The sequence below is a fragment of the Rhineura floridana genome, chromosome 17, assembly GCF_030035675.1.
Source record: "Rhineura floridana isolate rRhiFlo1 chromosome 17, rRhiFlo1.hap2, whole genome shotgun sequence".
Taxonomy (NCBI): domain Eukaryota; kingdom Metazoa; phylum Chordata; class Lepidosauria; order Squamata; family Rhineuridae; genus Rhineura; species Rhineura floridana.
Genome location: NC_084496.1, coordinates 25,461,898 through 25,482,421, shown reverse-complemented (window position 1 = coordinate 25,482,421; position 20,524 = coordinate 25,461,898). Strand labels below are relative to the sequence as shown.

The following is a 20,524-nucleotide window of genomic DNA, read 5'->3' as shown; positions in this document are numbered from 1 at the left end:
CCATTGATAAGTCAGTATAGAAATTTGGATTTTATACCTAATTTTCCATTAATTGGCTTATTAATTGCTGAGGATTGGATTTTAACGTAGCGAGTTTCTGCAGCTATTTTTGAAAATGGCCTTTTAAAAAAAAAAAAAGCTGTCTCTAAAACATTGATTGTAAGAATGATAATTTATTGATATTTCCTTTCAAAATATCGGTGTTTTCTTCAAAATATCAATATTTTTAAGGGAAATATCGATATTTCCTTTCAAAATATCGATACTGATATTTTTCTTCCGAGCGAAAGAAACACGGATCAGTAAAAACAGTGGCTGCTGGATACAGAACAAACTTGAATCAATGCCAGCCTGTTGGATCGACGGAACGCATTCGAACCGGTACCGGCCAACGGATCCCACGCCTAGTATAGACCAGGAGAAGGTGACTTTCTTTCCATGGAGGGCCAATAACTCTCAGGGAAAGTCAGTCGGGGGCCAGAGCTAACAGTGGGCCACTGGTCTTTAACTGGCAACAACTCTCCAGGGGTCAGGTAGGGGTCTCCCAGCCCCCTTATTCTACTTGAGAGCCTTTAACTGGAGGTGCCACCGATGGAACATGAGAACTTCTGCCTGCAGAGCTGGCCTCTGCCGCTTAGCTGAGGTCCCTCGCCTCTTCAGTGAGCGATGGCCAAGCTTCCCCTCTCCTCCAATATTAAGGGAGATTTGGAGGGGAGGATGGCTTCCAATTCCCCTGTAAATGATCGTCATTAAAATCCTCAGGCCTGCTATTTATTTTACTTTCCGTCTGGCCCAGCCTCTTCCAGAAGCAGGCAGAGAGAGAGAGAGAGAGAGAGAGAGAGAGAGAGAGAGAGAGAGAGAGAGAGAAGGAAATGAGCGAGGGTAACGGCAAAGAAGAGGTAGTGTATTTTTGCGGTAGGCAATCCATCAATCCTCGGTTGTCAGCTGGGGCCTTTGGAGTTCTCCGCACCAATCGGCTCCCCTTTCTAGGAGGAGTCCTCCTTGCCCAGCGCCTCGGGGGGGGGGAAGAGACCAGGCTTCCACTTTATTGCATCCTTGAACTTCTTGCAAGCTGGCCTTTCGGAGTATCACTGGGATTTGGAGGCTGTTGGACTGCCTGGGAAATGTCAGCCAGTGTGGGGGAAGGCCAGGAAAAATATGGGGTGTGTGTGTCTGGTTATTGCTGGGGCTGGCATTTTCAGAGTGGGCCCCTTTTCCTGTCTTTGGGCGTGGGACACATGCATTCTTCATGATGTGGGCCAAGTTTGGAACTTGGCAAAAAAGACCAACCCAACACCACCCTCTTGCCTCTGTAAACAAGCAGCTTTCAAATCAACATGCACTTCAACTGTCCCCCTGGTTTCTGTTTCCTGTCCCTGAATAATGACTGTCTTGATTATGTCAACACAACCAGCACCACCCTATTTTCTCTTTACACAGGCAGCTTTCAACTCAACTTGCACTCCAACTGTCCCCCTGGTTTCTGGTCCCTGTCCCTGGATAATCACTGTCCTGATGGTGCAAACACAACTGATGCCACCCCATTGCCTCTTTACACATGCAGTTTTCAGCTCAACTTGCACTCTAACTGTTCCCCTAGTTTCTGGTCTCTGTCCCTATGTAATCACTGTCCCGATTGTGTGACATAACTAACATCACCCTATTGCCTATTTATACAGGCAGCTTTCAACTCAACTTGCATTCCAGCTGTCCCCCTGGTGTCTGGTCCATGTGCCTGAATAATCTTAATTGTGAAAGATGTCAATTTAAAATATATTTAAATATATTTTTTAAAAACCTGCATATATCTGAAGCATTGAAACAATAACCTTTAATACAATTCCATATTATTACATGAATCTGGAGTCATTGGGTACTTCCACACTCGGTATTTTAATATGAAATTCCCACACTTTGGCCAGTAGTGTAGGTGTGGGGAACCTTTGGCCCTCCAGAGGTTGCTACACTATAGCTTCCATCATCCCTGACCATTGGCCATGCTTGCTGGGACTGATGGGAGTGGTAGTTCAGCAATCTCTGGAGGGCCAAAAGTTCCCCACGCCTGCTGTAAAGTCTGTGTGGAATTTGACATGACTGAAGAACAGAATGAAATCTAACATTGTAAGATGGGGGATACTTGGCTCAGCAATACTACATGCGAGAAAGATCTTGGAATTGTCATTGACCACAAGCTGAATATGAGTCAACAATGGAATGTGGCTGCAAAAAGGCAAAAACGAGCAACTGCTATTTTAGGCTGCCATAACAGAAGTATAGTTTCCAACTTGTGTGAAGTACTAGTTCCCCTCTATTTGGCAGTGGTTTGGCCTCATCTTGAGTACTGCGTCAGTTCTGGATACTGCACTTGAAGAAGGAGGCAGACAAACTGGAACAGGTTCAGAGGAGGGCAATAAGGATGATCGGGGGACTGGAAATAAAACCCTGTGAGGAGAGATTGAGAAAACTGGGCAAGTTTAGCCTTGAGAAGAGAAGACTGAGGGGAGATATGATAGCAGTGTTCAAGTACATGAAAGGTTGTCACACAGAGGAGGGCCAGGATCTCTTCTCAACCATCCCAGAGTGCAGGACACGGAATAATGGGCTCAAGTGACAGGAAGTCAGATTTCGACTGAACATCAGGAAAAACTTCCTAACCGTTAGAGCGGTATAACGGTGGAACCAATGACCTAGGGATGTGATGGGCTCTCCAACACTGGAGGCCTTCAAGAGGCAGCTGGACAGCCACCCATCAGGTTTTAATTTGGATTCCTGGACTGAGCAAGGAGTTGGACTCGATGGCCTTGTAGGCCCCTTCCAACTCTACGATTCTATGATTCTATGGAAAGTTTTATGAAGCAGAATTGGAGAACCAAGCATGGGCAATGCTAAGAACCCATCCAGTTGGAAGCAGCCATTGTCAAATACATCTCGTTGTTGTTATTAAAATGGTGACTTAACTGGGGTCTCTCTGACCCCAGTATTGGATGAATAAAGTGCTTTATGCAAATGTAGGATGGCTAAGAAGGATTTGGATTGTGGAGTTGTTCAGGTAAATCTAATGCATGAAAGGCCAATAGAGACCCTGCTATGTTTTGTGTGTATCTATATATCTGTAGGAGGGAGGTAGACAGATATATAGATACAGATATTGATGATGGAGAACCTATGGCCCTCCAGATGTTGTTGAATTGCACTTCCCATTGCACCGCATCAGCATGGCCAATGGCCAGAGATAATGTGAGTTTGGAGTCCAGCACATGTGGAGGGCCACAGATACCAGATATATAGATATAGATAGATAGGCACCCACTAGGGATGGGGTTCGCTATCTGATTGGTTCCGTTTTTCAGTTCGTCACTTGGCCTGCCGGTTCCTAGTCACTATAAATTGGGTTCCATTAGTTATCGCGATTCCCAGTTCTCCCTTTTTTGTCCCCCCCCAAATTATGTAATTTTCTCTTATTCCTTATGCTGCTATGTATTTATATCATATATTCAGCAACAGCAGATTACAAAAATAATTATGTAAATAATTACATAATTCTCGTTGGGGATTTTTTGTAAAAAAATTATGGTGTCACTAACAGCCACAAACGCACGCAAGGAGCCTGTTTGGCAAAGAGATGAACTTGCGTATTATCCCAGAATTCGATACCAAATCTGATTTTGTGAATGTTCTTCATCATCCCGCGCACATACATATACATATATGCATGAATGATGAACGACAGGGAAATCTGTGGCTCTGCAGATGTTGTCCCATTAGAACCCTGTGATGGATATAAGTCCATCTCCGTGCTCCAGGGTGACTGACACACGTGGTATATCCAAATTATCTCTTACCCCCTGCGCATAACATACTGTTTTAGCTGACGTGTGGAGGGGATGCAGTTATTCTTGTAACCTTTCAAGAAAGTGACAAAGAGGCATAAAAAGGTCCCAAGATAAAAGCTTTGTGTTTTTTTCAAGCGCCATAATTTCCCCTGTGAGACTGGTGAAATACCAATGTTCTCGTCATGTGAAAGCAATGGTGTCCACTTATAGATCTCTATGCCTATAGCCTTTTTTTTCCTGGGATGCTCAGTTCAGATGTGTCAGTTATCAACCTAGAGATGCTTAGTCTTTTTTTTTTAAAAGCCAACAAAAAACCAAAAAGCTCTGAAGCTTAAGAACATAAGGAGAACTCTGCTGGATCATCTCGTTCAGCATTCAGTTTCCCGCAGGTAGGAAAGGAGGGATCTGTCGATTTTGGTGTTCTCAGTTTCTCATCTTGCCAGTCTTAAATTCAGTTCTCCACATTTCTGCAGCAATGTGTGTGTGTGTATTTTTAAAAAACAACCCTCATGAAAATTCTTCAGCATTTTAGTGTGAATTTCTCTTAATATACACATTTTTGCATGCAGTTTTGATTAATGTGCACATTTTGCGAGCAATTTATTCTAATATGATGCATGTTTGTATGCTCTTTTCACTAATACATTCATTTTTATGCACGCAAAAATTGCATGGTTGGAAATACACATTTTTATATGCCATCTCCCCTATTATACACAGTTTTTGCAAAGCAATTTTCCCTAATAGCATGCATTTTGTCTGATATTTTTGCTAATATTTCCATTTTTATTCACGTTTCCCCCCAGCATAAGCATTTTTGTATGCATTACTTGGCTGGAGCACAGCATTGCAAAATTGAGGGAAGTGTGAATTTTGAAGGATGGCTGTGTTTCGCTTCACATATTGTTTCAGAAAGTGTGAATTAGGTAGGTTCACCTATAAGTGCAAACTGAATCAAATTTCTCCCCCCATCTCTGCCACGGTTCCATGATGCAAGCAGTGCCACCGGTCGCCGACAGACATCATCACGATCCAATCCCCAGGGCCCATCTGACAATGCAAATTCGGGAGGGAATGCCAAGTATCAACATTACCGGGGCTGTCTCACAGTTGCAAGGAGGATGCCTCCCGAGACCAGTTGCTGGGGAAGATGAGTGGGCAGAGCGCTTTTGCACTCCGGTCCTGCGTGCAGGCTTCCTGCCGGCATCTGGTTGGCCGCTGTGAGATCAGAATGCTGGACTAGATCGGCCTCTTTTGGCCTGATCCAGCAAGGCTCTTCTTAAATTATCATGCTGTCTGTTTCAGGGAACAGATGAATCAATTTGTTTGTTCATTTATAACCAAATATATCTTCCACCTTTCAAAAGCATATGCGTTGCCAAATCAGGACAGATTATTGGCAGTGGGGAGGAGGGGAACCAAAATTGTTATGACACAAACAAAACAGAACAGCGATAAAATGATTTAAAAAGCAGAAGGAATAGAAGTGATCAGTTAAAGACCCCCCCAAAATAAAAATAAATCTCCACCAGAATAAAATGGACTTAACCACTTATTTGCTCTTGTCCTCGTCATCTTTTCTTTTGGCAAAGGGCTGATGAGGAGATCCTGGGAACCAGGATGCAGATCTCAAGCAGACTGATGTAGGTGCCACAACACTAAAGGTCCGTTTCCTATATTGTGCTGAATGGACCTTCTGATAAGATGGCATCTGCAGGAGACCCTCACCTGCAGAGTGCAGTGATCAAATGTGTATATAAGGGGTAAGATGACCTTTGCTGGTCCTGTGCCATTTAAAGCAGGAAAGTCTAAAGCCAATGCCTTGAATTGAGCCCAGCAGCCCACTGGCACTGGAGCCAATGGGGCTGACATAGAACTGGCATAATATGGACCAGGGGTGGCCAATGTGATGCCCTCTAGATCAGCCTTTCCCAACCAGTGTGCCTCCAGATGTTGTTGGACCACAATTCCCATCTTTCCTGACCATTGACAGTGCTGTCTGAGGCTGATGGGAGTTGTGGTCCAACAACATCTGGAGGCACACTGGTTGGGAAAGGCTGCTCTAGATATTGGACTACAGCCCCAGCCAGCATGGCTATTGGTCCAGAGTGATGGGAATTGTAGTCCAACAACATCTGGGGGGCACCACATTGGCTCACCCTGGTATGGACCATCCTGCTTGCTCCTGATAACAATCTGACAGCAGTGTTCTGGACCAAATGTTCTGCTGTCTTCAAGGGCAGCCCCATATAGAGTATCTTACTGTAGTCTAACTGAGAGGTGACTAGTGCATGAACGACTAGGTCTGGTTGGTATATATGAACGAAACAGACCTCTGGAAAAATCCCAACAGTTTTCCTACATATCAAACATTTGGGGATCATTGGGCTGGATTGATCAGTGGTTTGATCCAGCCAAAGACATCTTCTTAAATCCTTGCAGCTGGCAGGGGCTGGGAAATTCCATGGATATACAATACTTCAGGAAGCGGGAGCCCAGCCACAAATGAAACTCTGGATAGATATTGTGGCCCCCTCCTCCCGTCTCTTGGCAAGGACATGCTGATGCAGAGGCATCCAGAGAGATTGTGGGAGGCATAAAGGAAGGGGGACTTTAAGAGGATGAGGGGGGGTAGGTGGGTGGAAGGGAAATAGGTTCAAGGCAGGCAGGAAGCCGGCATTAGGAGGAACCGAGAGATTGATGAAGAGGTGAGGACTTGGGATGGAGCATCCTCCAAGAGAGATGAAGCCCGCCAGTTGGCAACAGAGATAAGGCTTGCAGAGTCATTCCCAGCAGCACAAAGCCCATCGAGAGGAGAACCTGTAGGGTAGGATTGTTTTCCGAGAGGGGTGGCAAATCTCTACAGCCATGTTCAGGGAGGGGCGGGGGAGGAAGGAGGGAAAGCGAGCTCTGATGGCCTTGAGGCCCATCTTCTCCCCTCACGCCCCCCCCATTTTTTCTCCCAGCAGTCTGAGCGCAGACAGTGGCGCTAAGAAAACCAAGGATCATTAGCCAGAAATGAACAGATGAGCTGCTTTCTTAAAAGGATTGTCTGATCCCTTTATCGATCTGCTTGATTTAGAAGGTGGAGCAGGTCAGGGGGTCATAAATTATCATTTGGAAGGGGGGGTGGCAGCGGTGCAGGGAAGAGGAGGCGGTGCCTGCGGTTCAGCTGCAGGGGTGACAGCCGTGTCTGGACCAGCCAGGGGAGTTCAGATGCAGCGCCCTTGTCCAGTTTAAGCTGCAGCCAGACGGGGCCGGGAAATCTGGTCCAAAGAACCAGCTTGCTCACGTTCTCCCTCTGGGGAGCCAAAGGAAGGGTCACTGTTTTTCACACGGCTGGAGTCAGCTCTGTTGCTGTGAACAACCTCTTTGGTTCCCTGCCCTACGCGCCATCCCTGCACCCAGTGGAGGCTGGTCCACCAGGGCAAACGGGGCACCGCCCCACTAACCTCAGTCAGCCCTCAGCCAGCTCCCCCCTGCTTCCTTACATCCAGTCCAAGGGGTGGCCTTGCTTGTCAGCTTCCTCCTCCTCCTCCATCTCCATCTCAGTGTTGCCCTTGCAGAACTCAGAAAGGAGGATGGAGACAAAACTAGAATTAGCAGGCGCCCCTTGGCTCTGGCTCCGCCCACTATGGGGCTCTCGGCCCTCTGACCCACCAGGTTCCAAGGGGCACCAGCCATCCCTGCCTGCATCCACCTCCAGCCGTGTGACACAGTATATTCAGGGCTGCCCATGAACATGCAGAAGGTCCCAGGTTCAATCCCTGGCATCTCCAGACTGAAGGGTCAGGTAGAATGTGATGGGTAAGGCACTCTGTTGCCTGTGTCCCTGGAGAGCTGCTGCCTGTCAGAGCAGACAGCACTGGGCTAGGGGGGAAAAACCCAAATAGTTGGACCTGGTATAAGGCAGCTGATAACCAATTCAGATTATGAAGAGGCACTGTGAAATATGTGAAGGCCTGTCATAGAGATCGAGGGTGGGGAAATTCAAATGTGGCCCTCCAGGCCTCTCTGCCTGGCCCTCAGGACTCTCACCAGGCTGCGTCCCGCACCAGTCCTGCTTCCCCCCCTCTTGGGTGTTTTTGCTTTGCTGGGTCCTCTGATACATGCCTCTTGCTTGTCTGGATGGAGGATAAAAAGTGCGGGTCAGCATGTGAGGAAACGAGCCTGCCATACAGAGGCACAATTTGCATTCTTTGTTCCAGCAGCTTTTGCCTCTGGGCCTGCCCGCCACTGGCAAGTGGCCCTCGGAAGGTTGTCCAGAAGGGGGGGGGCTGAAAAAGATTCCCCGCCTTGGAGCAAATGTGTTTTCTGTTGCTGCAAAGGGTAGACCCCAAATGGACGCGTTCAAATGACAAGAAAGGAGATTGTGACCAAACCTCATGAAGATGTGAAGACATTTCGGATGGTACAAGCTCCTTAGTCTCCTTAGTCAGAGGTTTTTAACCTGCATGGTCATCTGTTGGGGATACTGTAGCAATGGATTTCCTTCATTGGCAGGGGCCTCGACTAGATGACCTTTGAGGACCCTTCCAGCTCTAGGATTCTGTGTTCAAATGTACTTGCAGTCTTGGCATCTTTAAAGACAGGGATGGGCAACCTGTGGCCCTCCAGATGTGGTTGGACTCCAACTCCCATCAGCCCCAGCCAGCATGGTCAATGATCGGGGATAATCAGAGTTGGAGTCAAGCACTATCTGGAGAGCCACAAGTTCCTCGCTCCTGCTTTGGCACCTTGACAGAGAACATTGGAACATAGGAAGCTGCCTTATACTGTCGGTCCATCTAGCTCAGTATTGTCTACACTGACTGGCAGCAGCTCTCCAGGGTTTCAGGCAGGGGACATTCCCAGTCCTACTTGGAGATGCTGGGGATTGACCCCGAGACCTTCTGCATGCAAGGCCGGTGCTGTACCACTGAGCTACAGCCCACCCCCGAGAGATCCTTGGGTGCACTTTCCTTTTTGGATCCTGCCACTTGGAGAGGCAAAAGGACTCTATGCCTCCTAAACAGCAGTTGATGTGATAAACATTATCCAAGGAAACATTCTTTGGGATTTCCCCAAGATGATTTTATCACATCGACCACAGTTTGGGAGGCATCGACCCGGGACTGACTCCATGCCCCCCGAGACATTTTGCAGCTTGTTTGGGAGCAAAGCGGGAAGTGTCTTGGTTTACCCTTTCTTCCCCCCGTACCTAAATCCAGAGCCATGGCAGTAATTATGTCTCCTCCTTAATTGAAAATTTCGGCCTCAGCGATTTGCTGGAGCGGCCGAGGGATGGGAGCACGAGCAAGCGTGACACTGCTAGAGCGCCGCGTAATGGGCCGAGAGGGAGTGTGGATTTATGGATTCCACAGGTTGGCAAATGATCTCATAACTCAAGCGAGGGCACAGCCGCAGCGGGATCAGTCAGCAGTCGCTTCTCCCCCCAATCGGCGCCCAGCTGCTTCGAGGCTCCAGAAAAAAAGGATTTCCTCACCCGCTGGTGTTGATGGGTTCTTGACGTGCAATCCTTGTATTAGAATTATTGCTGTTATTACAGACGCGTCCTCTTCAAACGTTTCAAAACAGGATCTATATATCTGCCTGTATACCCTTGGAGATGAGGGCCCAATTAAGTGGAATTACAATCAGGAGCAGGCTCGCAATGCCACCTTTGAGACATCCTGTTGTCAGCCTTCGCCGGGAAGGACTGATAAGGTGCAATCAAGACATATAAATGAGGTGTTGACATTCAAGCAGCGGGCATTGCAAATGGCCCTCGCTAGCTCTGTTTGCTGTCGGCTGAAATGCCAGGGGATCCCAGAGGTGAGACCAGGCAAGGCGGATTCTGGAGGCAGTCTATCCCAGGTGTGTATGTGTATCAGTGGCAGCTGGTGGCGCCACGGCAATGGAATCCACTCCAGGTTTTAGTCCAAACTGTCAAGGAGCTTCAGCACCTTGCATAGCTCCTTGAAAGGTCACACGAAAGCCCGGAGTGGGTTCCACCACCCCACTGACATGGAGCCACCAGCCACTAGAGGAACCAAGCAGCCAGTGTTGTTGAGGCCTTGCTGGGACGCTGTGGTTGTCATTAATACCCGGTTGTCCAGGTTCCAACTCACAGGGAGGCCCGGAGGGTGATGACAAGATCTAGGGCCTTCTCAGTGGTGGCCCCCGAACTATGGAACAGTCTCCCCGAGGAAGTACGCCTGGCGCCGACTCTGCTCTCCTTCCGGCGCCAGGTCAAAACCTTCCTATTCTCTGAAGCATTTTAAGTTACACTGATTTACTTTTAAAAATGTTTATTGTATTGGATTGTTGATTGTATTTTAGTATTATTTTGTTATTCATTGTATTTTTACGCTATTTTATGTTCACCGCCCAGAGAGCTATTGCTAGTCGGGCGGTATATAAATTTAATAAATAAATAAATAATAAAATATAAAAAATAACAGCAGTTCCAGATCAATGACTCCAACCCTCATCGGTCCCAGCCACAATGGCTGATGGTAAGAGGTGATGAGCACTAGAGACCACTAATTTCTGGAGGGCTGCAGGGTTCCGCATTTATCGTCTAATAGCCTTTTCTGGGAAGCTCGTAAGCAGGGCACGTCTGACGGCCCGCCCCTCTGTTGCCCGTCCCAGGACTTTAGCTACTCTGCTACTGAACATGGAGGTTCCATTTAACTAATAGGTTCATTGGCTGTGCCATGCGGTTACCTCCTATTAAGCCTTGGACATTGCCTTATACCAGATCAGACTCTTTGTCCATTTAGCCCAGGATTGTCTGCTCTGACCAGCAGTGGCTTGCCAGGATCTTGGGCAGAAAAGGGTAATTCCCCACCACCTCCGTCCTGGTTTCAACGAAAAACAAAACTGGAGATTCCAGGGATTGAACTTGGTACCTCCTGCATGCAACGCAGGTGCTCTAGTGCTGAGCTATGGTTGGGAAAGAGCGTAGCATGCACACACATGCATCCACATACACCCCCCTTCTCTATTCTCCCTCCAAGTAAGCAAGTTTCAGAGTTCAAGGATACATTCTGCCGAGGCAAAAGCACTCGGGGATGTAAAGCAGAGCCAGTAATGGGGGGGGGGGGCTGGGGAGAGCTCTGAGGGACAGAAAAAGAGGCCTGGGGGGTGGGGCTGATTCCCCCCTTCCACTCCAGTATGATATCAACAAAACAAAACTCTCAGAAGCTTTTACCCCACCCACCGCCATCTGCCCAGTATCATTTCTTTGAACCTTGCATAGGAGCCCGGTGCTGTGCAACCAGGTCCACCATACAGCTGGATCAGTATCGGTAGTTGCCTTAGGGCACTGTTCTTCAGCCTTGGCTCCCCAGATGTTGTTGGACTACAATTCCCATCATCCCCTGACAGCAATGGTCAATGGTCAGGGATGATGGGAGTTGTAGTCTGGCCTAGACTAGAGCATCCCGACTCAAAGGGTGCCTTGCCTGTGCCTGAGGTCATGTGCAAAGCTTGTTTCTCATGGAGCTTGTGGTGCAGCCGGTCCTTTAAGCAAAGGGGTTGGTGCCAGTTTCAGGGCAGACAAAAGACTGGGCAACTCCCAAAACATATAATGTGTGGAATGGGACACCGCAAGATGACTTGGACCAAGGGATCCCAAACTTTTTCTTCCACAGGCCGCTTGGAAATTCCTGAGGGTGTTGTTGGACCACGTCACGATTTTTCAGCCTGTTGTCGCCATTTGTAATTCCATAGCGTTCAAATTGCAATACAATAAAAGGCAATAGATGAAAGAAGCAATAAAAATGCGTGTTGCCCCCATTAACAGCAATGACGTTACCAATGTTCGCCTTCTTGATTCGAGCCTCCCATGAACTCATGGACCACCTGGATGAAGCTTGCAGACCACTGGTGGCCCACAGACCACAGTTTGGGAAGCCATGGCTTAGAACGCTGCTCTTCAGCCTTGGATCCCCAGATGTTGTTGGACCACAGCTCCCATCATCCTTGACCATTGGCTAAGCTGACTGGGGTTGATGGGAGTTGTAACTCGACAACGTTTAGGAACTAGGGTTGCCAGGTTCCTGGCCTGAGACTGATCCTGTATCTTTAGGAGAAGAGAAAGTCAGCCAAGTGCAGGTGTTCTTGCAACACTGTAATGAGAAAAAATCCCCTGCACAACTTTTAAAGATACAAAAGACCTCTTGGAGGCTGGGCCTGGCAACCAAGAGGTCTTTTGTATCTTTAAAAGTTGTGCAGGGGGAAGGGGAAATTCCACCTTGTGGTTTTCCCCATTACAGGGTTGCAAGAACACCTGCACTTGGCTGACTTTCTTTTCTCCTAAAGACACAGGATCAGTCTGAGGGATTGAACCTGGCAACCCTACTAGGGACCCAAGGTTGACGAACAGTGGCTTAGACCACTGTAAAAAGGAATGGGACAAATTCAGGACAGAAAAGGCAAGGCCTGTCAGTGGGGCTATCAAGTCAGGATGGTGATATGGGGCCTCTGTGCTCAGAGGCGGCCTACCCTCAGAATCCCAGTTGCCTTTGAGCCCTGCTTGTGGACTTCCTGGCGGCATCTGATTGGCCACTGTGGGAAGCTGGACAGGATGGACTTTTCATCTGATCCAGTGGGGCTCTTTGGATGTTATCTTGTACAGCAAGGATGGGGAACGTCAGGCATCCGGGGTCCAAATATGGGCCTCTGGGCATCTCTGTTTACACCTTGAGACTCTCCCCAGGCCATAATCTCTCTGCAACCATGTCCCTCACTTGCCCTGCTGGCACTCTCTGCGAGTGTTTCTGCCTGGCTGGCACGTGCCTCGGGAAGGTGATCATGAAGGCTGGAGAAGGGTGTATGGGTGCCTACAGAAACAAGCCTCCTGTAGCAAGGTAGAATTCACATGTGTCGATATGCCCTCTTTGGCCTCTGGCCTCATCCACTACTGCCATGTGGCCCCCAAAAAGGAGTTCGGCCCCTGGTCTGAACAGAGAGAGCGAGAGAGAGAGAGTGCATCCTTGAAAATCTTCTGTGATGTTGGTGAAAGCTGTGCTTCTTCTGTTTGGAACTGGAGAGCACAAAAACGCCCTTGACTCGGCAGACTGCATCCCTGTAGTTGAGAGAGGCGCCTCATTTTCCTCAGGGCCATTCCGCACCACCCAGGTCAGCACCCTGGGCTTGCCTCCGGAGTTTGCTCTCGACGGAGGTGCAGCCAATATGGGTCCTCGGGGGAGCGTGCTGCTAGGATGCCTGTGTTGATTTCATTCCTACATTACATTTGGAGGTGCATGTATAACAACCCATAATGTGGGATTGCATCCTTGAACTAAAACAGGTGGAATAGATTGCTCCTTGGTCTGATCCAACGGGGCTCTTTTGATGGGAGCCTAGGGTTGTGGTGATCGCAGCGGGGGAGAGAGTGCAGCCGTTGAGCTGGTGCCGTGTGTGGTTAAAGGCTGAACCGGGTTGTAATGACCCTTCTGGATTGGCAGCTGGAACGAGCCTCTCTCTGGCTGCTCTGTTCTCTCCTCTGCAGCCCCATTAAGCGCGCTCGGGAAGACATTAAGATCAGATGCACGTACGGCAAGTCTCTGTCTAACAGCGCTGCTCCTGACCCTGATTTGTAGCGAGGCTGAGCGCGGGGAGGGCTGCTGTGGCGTTACAGGCTCTTCCTGTAGTAACGGTGAGAGGGAAGGAGTCACATGTCACACCGGGAGAAAGCAGAAGCGACGGTGACGAGGCCATGGAGGGGACAGGACCGAACAGGTCAGCTTCAGGGATGCAAGGGAAATGAAGATTGGGTGCAAATAACAAGCTGATATCTCATTTGCACTCCATTTGCTTAGTGGCCTGCGGTGGTGCAACCCATGCAGTTGGGGGTGTTGAGGAGGACGTCAAGGGATGCTAGAAGGGAAAGCTGCATTAGGCTGTCCAGACAAGCCCTTGCAATGGGAATACAAAGGGCTTACCTTCTCAAACAGATTCGTCCGGCTCTGCACATGTGCAGGGTGGATGTCGGCAGCAGGGTTCGAGTTTGATGTGGTCCTCTGGTTTCATGTGGGATCTAGAACGCTGTGCAGGGATTTGCTCATGTACATGGCCTTCCCGCTGCAGATGTTTGTCCTCGCATGCGGGAAGCTGGAAACAGCAGTGCTGCAACAGGCCTCTCATATTTGCATTGCCCCTTTGCTTAAGTAACGGCTGAACAGGGTTTGTTTATTTATAAATATGTCATTTTCTGTTTGTGAAAATACTAAAAACTGGCATATTGCAGTGAACCACATTTTTTTTTTTAAAAAAAACCCTCACCTTCCCTCCATGATGGCCAGGGTGACAAGCATGGACATCTATTCCGTTTGATCCACAGCTCAACCCCAGTGCGGCTGGTTAGGTCAGGTGTGGGGGACCTTTGGCCTTCCAGATGTTGTTCAACTGCAACTCCCATCATCCCTAGTCATTGGCTGGCTGGGGATGATGTCAGCTGTAGTTCAGCAACATCTGGAGAGCCAAAGGTCCCACCACACCTGAGTTAGGCTGAGAGAGTGTGGCTGACTCAGAATCACGTTGGGAGCTGAGCGGGGCTAGGTACCTGTGCCCACTGGGTCTGGGATAGACTCACATGGCGTACATGTGAAGCTTACGCTGAGTCATCGCAATCGTCCACCTAGCCCAGTGTTGTCTATATCAGGGATGGGGAACCTGACTCCCAGGGGCCAAATTCGACCCTCCCGGGCCCTCTGTCTGGCCCTTGCGACACTCCTAAGCCACTCCCCTTCAAGCCACACCCCTTGCTGGCCCTTTCCTGCGTCCTCTAGTATTTTTGCCTGGCTGCAATTGACTCGTATGACAATAATGCCTGTTGGTCATCTGGACACAGGATGGAGGGATGTGTAGGAGCCTGGGACTTTTGTGCAGTTGGAATGTCGCCTACTCTACAAAGGTCACAGCCACATCTGTTGCTCCTCCCACTCTTGTCTCTGGTCCCAACCGCTCTTTGTCTGTTATCCTGCTCGCCACTGGCCGGCAGCCCTCAGAGGGTTGCAGGCAGCTCTCGGTCTGAAAAAAGTCCCCCCCTAGACTTATTGGCAGCACCTCTCAAGGGTTTATGCCTTGGGCCTTCCGCATCACCTGCCGCCTGATCCTTTTCAATGGAGGATGCCAGGGACTAAACCTGGACTCTTCTGCATGCAAACCCATGTGCTCTCATAGAATCATAGACTAGTAGACTTGGAAGGGGCCTGTAAGGCCATCGAGTCCAACCCCTTGCTCAATACAGGAATCCAATTGAAAGCATGCCTGACAGGTGGCTGTCCAGCTGCCTCTTGAATGCCTCCAGTGTTGGAGAGCCCACCACTTCCCTAGGTAATTGGTTCCATTGTCGTACTACTCTAACAGTTAGAAAGTTTTTCCTGATGTTCAGCCGAAATCTGGCTTCCTGCAACTTGAGCCCATTATTGCGTGTTCTGCATTCTGGGATGGTCAAGAAGAGATCCTGGCCCTCTTTTGTGTGACAACCTTCCAATACTTGAAGAGTGCTGTTGTATCTCCCCTCAGTCTTCTCTTCTCAAGGCTAAACATGCCCTGTTCTCTCAGTCTCTCCTCATAGGGCTTTGTTTCCAATCTCCTGATCATAGAATCATAGAATAGTCGAGTTGGAAGGGGCCTATAAGACCATCAAGTCCAACCCCTTACTCAGTGCAGGAATCCACATTTAAACTATCCCCGACAGATTGCTGTCCAGTTGCCTCCTGAACGCCTCCAGTGCTGGAGAGCCCACCACCTCCCTAGGTAATTGGTTCCATTGTCGTACTACTCTAACAGTTAGAAAGTTTTTCCTGATGATCAGCCGAAATCTGGCTTCCTGCAACATGAGCCCATTATTGCGTGTTCTGCATTCTGGGATGGTCAAGAAGAGATCCTGGCCCTCTTTTGTGTGACAACCTTCCAATACTTGAAGAGTGCTGTTGTATCTCCCCTCAGTCTTCTCTTCTCAAGGCTAAACATGCCCTGTTCTCTCAGTCTCTCCTCATAGGGCTTTGTTTCCAATCCCCTGATCATAGAATCATAGAATAGTCGAGTTGGAAGGGGCCTATAAGGCCATCAAGTCCAACCCCTTACTCAGTGCAGGAATCCAAATTTAAACTATCCCTGACCGATTGCTGTCCAGCTGCCTTCTGAATGCCTCCAGTGCTGGAGAGCCCACCACTTCCCTAGGTAATTGGTTCCATTGTCGTACTACTCTAACAGTTAGAAAGTTTTTCCTGATGTTCAGCCGAAATCTGGCTTCCTGCAACTTGAGCCCATTATTGCGTGTTCTGCATTCTGGGATGGTCAAGAAGAGATCCTGGCCCTCTTTTGTGTGACAACCTTCCAATACTTGAAGAGTGCTGTTGTATCTCCCCTCAGTCTTCTCTTCTCAAGGCTAAACATGCCCTGTTCTCTCAGTCTCTCCTCATAGGGCTTTGTTTCCAATCCCCTGATCATAGAATCATAGAATAGTCGAGTTGGAAGGGGCCTATAAGGCCATCAAGTCCAACCCCTTACTCAGTGCAGGAATCCAAATTTAAACTATCCCCGACCGATTGCTGTCCAGCTGCCTCCTGAATGCCTCCAGTGCTGGAGAGCCCACCACCTCCCTAGGTCATTGGTTCCATTGTCGTATGGCTCTAACAGTTAGGAAGTTTTTCCTGATATTCAGCCGAAATCTGGCTTCCTGTCACTTGAGCCCATTATTCCATATCCTGCACTCTGGGATGGTTGAGAAGAGATCCTGGCCCTCCTCTGTGTGACCTTTCAAGTGCTTGAACAGTGCTATCATATCTTCCCTCAGTCTTCTCTTCTCAATGCTAAACATGCCCAGTTCTTTCAGTCTCTCCTCATAGGGCTTGGTTTCTAGTCCCCTGATCATCCTTGTTGCCCTCCTCTGAACCTGTTGCAGTTTGTCTGCCTCCTTCTTCAAGTGCAGTGTCCAGAACATCTGGAGGGCACCATATTGGCTATCCCTGCTGGAAGGGATAATCATTATTCTAAAGTGGTCTCTGCTGTGACCTGTGTGAATATCCTCTAAGACAGGGTTTGGAGACCTTTTGCCATCCAGATGCTATGGGACATCAATTCACATCAGCCCCCAGCCAGCATGACCAGTGGTCAGGGATGATGGGAGTTGGAATCCAGCGACATCTGGAGGGCTACCAGGTTCTTCCCCCTGCTTTAAAAGCAATGTAAGTTCATCCCCCCCTTCAGAATTGTTCTAACTCAAAAGTTAAATAATCAAAACTTGTACATTGCTAATCAGGGGACAGTCCCAATATTCAGTACCCTCTTATTGACTTCTCCCATCCAAAATATATATTTTTTAAAAGGACACGTTTCCAGAAATCCACCAGTTGTAGGATATCCAGGAGAATTTGTTTCCATCTCTTTCGTTCCCGTCCTTATATTGCAAGGGAACTTTTCTCTCTCCTCCTATCCTCCTGTGTGCCCCGATGTTCTGAGGTTGAAGGGATCTTGAACGGTTTCAGGTTTTGTTCTCTATCTTTTTATAACCAGTACAAACGCTGAGATCATTAACCGTTCCGCAGTTCATGGCCTGATCACACCTCTACAGATTTTAAAGGGGATGTCCACAATACAGACTGGTTTTAGACTAGTTCAGAGGAGCCAATGTGGTGCCCATGGACTCAATGGTGTCCTTGAGCTTTTCTCCTGGTGCCCACAAAACCTCTGAGCACCCCCCCTCTCACTGCTCCCTTGGTCATGAGGTGATGAGGGTGGTGACCTTTTTCTCCCTTGAAAAGTACATAGAGCTGAAGGAGGAAGTTGGAAGAGTGACCCTCTTCCCCACTTCCTTTTTCAGCTCTATGTACTTCTCAAGACTTGGATTAATTCTACTGGAAATGGTATCCACGGCACTTGTTCAAAAATCCAAATATGCCCACAGGTCTAAAAAATGGTTGGTGACCCCCGGACTAATTTAACTGCCATGGTTCTGCCCAGAGGATCTTGGGAACTGTAGGTTGATGAACATGATGGGAAATCTCTCTTTCCGACCTCTAGTGCCCGTCTCTACTGCCTACTCTTGTGTGACGTGCCTCAGAACCTACCACATGTTCCTTTGCACAGGGATTGTGCATCAGTCCCATTTGCCCTGCCGATACATAGGAGAAAGTGTGGCACTCTTATTACTGAGAGCAGGGGAAAGAACAAGATTTTAGACGCGTCTTCCAGAGGTTGAGGCTGCTGGTTGCCAAGAAAGAGACAGACATTAAAGAAAAAAACGAAAATTAGATTCCTTGGGTTACCTTAGTTACCCAGTTTCTAATGACTCCAGCTTCTGAGCCCCATCACCTCGCATGTGTAAAGATTCTCTGGAGATTGCCCCGTTAATAAGAGAGAGTCCCTTGTTCGCGATTTTCTGCGGAGGAGAGGGAGGGGAATCGCTGTCTCCGTGGAAGGGGGGGAGGAACTCTCCGGGAGGTTTTTTAATACTCTCTCTTTTTTCTGTGATGGCTGGGGGGTAATCTATATCTCTCTCTGTCAGTAATTGCCTCTCCTTATACCTGCCTTTCTTTCGGTAATTGCCTGTGTAGGTCTCGCAAAGGTTTCAGGGTGATATTTTGGAGGAGCTGCTGTCAGCATTTACCTGGAAACCAAAGATTGTGGAGGGCAACGAGGAAAGGAGGAGTTGCCCTTCAGGGTTGTAAAGCAAAGAGGATCTGGAAGGAAGGAGGGGAGGGGAGGGGAGGGGTCCCACTCAGTGGTGGCAGGCCTGTGCCTGTGATGAGCCCATCCATCCTTGCTGTCTCTAGTTTGCCATCAGCTCGCCTGTGTGAACGTACTTCATACAGGAGGGCAGAAAGTGAGAGCAGGGATCTTCCCCGTTCCGTTCCTTGATTATCCCGCTGATTTGCCCCACATCCCACTTCTCCTGAGTTCGAGTTTAACTCTAGCATTTTAGTGTGAATTTCTCGTAATAAACACATTTTTGTAGGCAGTTTTGACTCATACACAGTTTTGCAAGCCGTTTCTCATCATATAATGCATTTTTGTATGCGATTTTCACTCAGTGCATGGATTTTCTTCTTTTGTAAACATTGTTTGGTTGGCAAACTGCATTGCAAAATTCGAATAAGTGCGAATTTCAAAGGATGGCTGTGTTTCGGTTCTCATATTGTTTTGGAAAGTGCAAATTTGATAGATCCAGCTTTAAATGTGAACTAAATCAGATTTCTCACCCATCCCTAGACTACACGCAGCTTCACATCCCGTTATTTACTTGTTTATGTGTAAAAGAAAAAAAAGGTATAACTCGCTCTTCATCCAACAATGAAATTCAGGGCAACCTACAAAGAAAGTTCAAATGATAAAAACCTCGTAATGCACACGAAGAATACACTGGGAAATGCAGCCGTGAGGTCCTGGAAGCAAAATTTAGGTTGCTAGGTAGGATGCTGAAAGCCAGGACCTCCAAGGTGGCTTTCTCTGAAATGCTACCAGTTCCACGCGCAGGACCAGCCAGACAGGCCCAGCTTCGCAGTCTCAATGCGTGGATGAGACGATGGTGTCAGGTGGAAGGGTTCGGATTTGTTAGGCACTGGGGAACATTTTGGGACAAGCCGGGCCTGTACAAAAGGGACGGGCTCCACTTGAACCAGAATGGAACCAGACTGCTGGCACTTAAAATTAAAAAGGTAGCAGAGCAGCTTTTAAACTGACTGAGGGGGGAAACCCAACAGGAGCTGAGAAAGGTCCGGTTCGGAATAAACCTCCCCCCTGGGATAAAAACCAAAGAAATGATGAAATTTTAAAAGGGGTAGGCCTAGAAGTAGGCATTGTGAGAGCAGGGGCACAGGATATAAATTCAGAAGAGCAAAATTACCACAGGCCTAACCACAAGTGCCAAAGACACTTGAAGAGAGACACTGCTTACAAGTGCCTGTACGCTAATGCTAGGAGCCTCCGAACCAAGATGGGAGAACTGGAGTACTTGGTCTTAGAGAAGAGCATTGATATAGTGAGCATAACCGAGACCTGGTGGAATGGAGAAAACCAGTAGGATACGGTTATCCCTGGATATAAACTATATCGGAAGGACAGGGAAGGACATATTGGTGGCGGAGTCGCTCTATACGTGAAAGAAGGCATTGAATCCAGCAAGCTCGAAACCCCAAAAGAGGCAGACTCCTCCACAGAATCGTTGTGGGTGGTGATACCGTGCCCCAGGAGGGACTTAATACTAGGAACGATCTATCGTCCCCCTGATCAAAATGCTCAGGGAGACCTTGAGATGAGATATGAAATTGAGGAAGCATCCAAACTAGGAAATGTGGTAGTAATGGGTGACTTCAACTACCCGGACATAGACTGGCTGCATATGTGTTCCAGTCATGACAAAGAAGCAAAGTTTCTAGATATTCTAAATGACTATTCCCTAGATCAGTTGGTCATGGAACCGACCAGAGGGACGGCAACCCTGGACTTAATCCTCAGTGGGGACCGGGACTTGGTGCGAGATGTAAGTGTTGTTGAACCGATTGGGAGCAGTGACCACAGTGCTATTAAATTAAACATACATGTAACTGGCCAATTGCCACGAAAATCCAACACGGTCACATTTGACTTCAAAAGAGGAAACTTCACAAAAATGAGGGGATTGGTAAAAAGAAAGCTGAAAAACAAAGTCCAGAGGGTCACATCACTCGAAAATGCTTGGAAGTTGTTTAAAAACA

At 48.2% G+C, this 20,524-nt stretch overlaps 1 protein-coding gene across 5 annotated transcripts in view; it reads left to right on the top strand.

The window, feature by feature from the left end:
* RAI1 (retinoic acid induced 1) overlaps window positions 1-20,524 on the top strand; it is a 240,349-nt gene that overhangs the window by 88,983 nt on the left and 130,842 nt on the right. The window contains exon 1 of one of the 5 annotated variants that reach the window (XM_061600182.1): window positions 13,541-13,562. The exons of the other annotated variants lie outside the window; for them this stretch is intronic. The gene's annotated coding sequence lies outside the window, so the exon portion shown is untranslated. Of the gene's footprint in view, window positions 1-13,540; window positions 13,563-20,524 lie in introns of those variants that run through there. 5 annotated transcript variants of the gene reach the window in all.